Here is a 655-nt window from a genome sequence, read left to right on the forward strand (position 1 = left end):
CTTCTTTACTCCTTCAGCTTCATATGCTTTGCTTAATTCAAAAGCTTTAAGAATCCCAACAAACTCATCAAAAGCCATCTCATCTAAATTATGAGCTTCTTCAACTGCAGAAATTTTTGACTCAAATTTTGCAGGCAACGATCGCTTCAGCTTCTTCACAAGCTTTTTGTCTTTGTACTGCTTTCCAAGAGCAAAAGCTTCATTAGATATATCACATAACTTAGCACTGAACTCAGCCACAATTTCTTTTTCTTCCATCCTTAGATTCTCAAATTGTGAAGCCAACATATCCAACTTAGTTCTCTTGACACTTGAAATACCCTCAAACATATTCTCCAATGACTTCCACGCTTTCTGAGCTGATACACATTGAGAGATTAACTTGAAGTGGCTTGAATCAATAGCATGTAAATCGCTGTCTTGGCTGTCAAATTGCAACTTGATAGCTTTTTCTCTGCAGCAGTCCACTTATCTCTTGGCTTAAGACACTCAACTCCTCTATCATCCACGAATCTAGGGGGCTCCCAACCAAGCTCAATCGAATTCCAACAATCTTTATCAAGGTTACTAACAAACGCTTGCATACGAACCTTCCAATAACCGTAATTCGTTGAATCAAGCAACAATGGTCTTGACATAGACGTGCCTTCTCTGT

Source organism: Camelina sativa, chromosome 15 (assembly GCF_000633955.1).
Source record: "Camelina sativa cultivar DH55 chromosome 15, Cs, whole genome shotgun sequence".
Classification (NCBI taxonomy): Eukaryota; Viridiplantae; Streptophyta; class Magnoliopsida; order Brassicales; family Brassicaceae; genus Camelina; species Camelina sativa.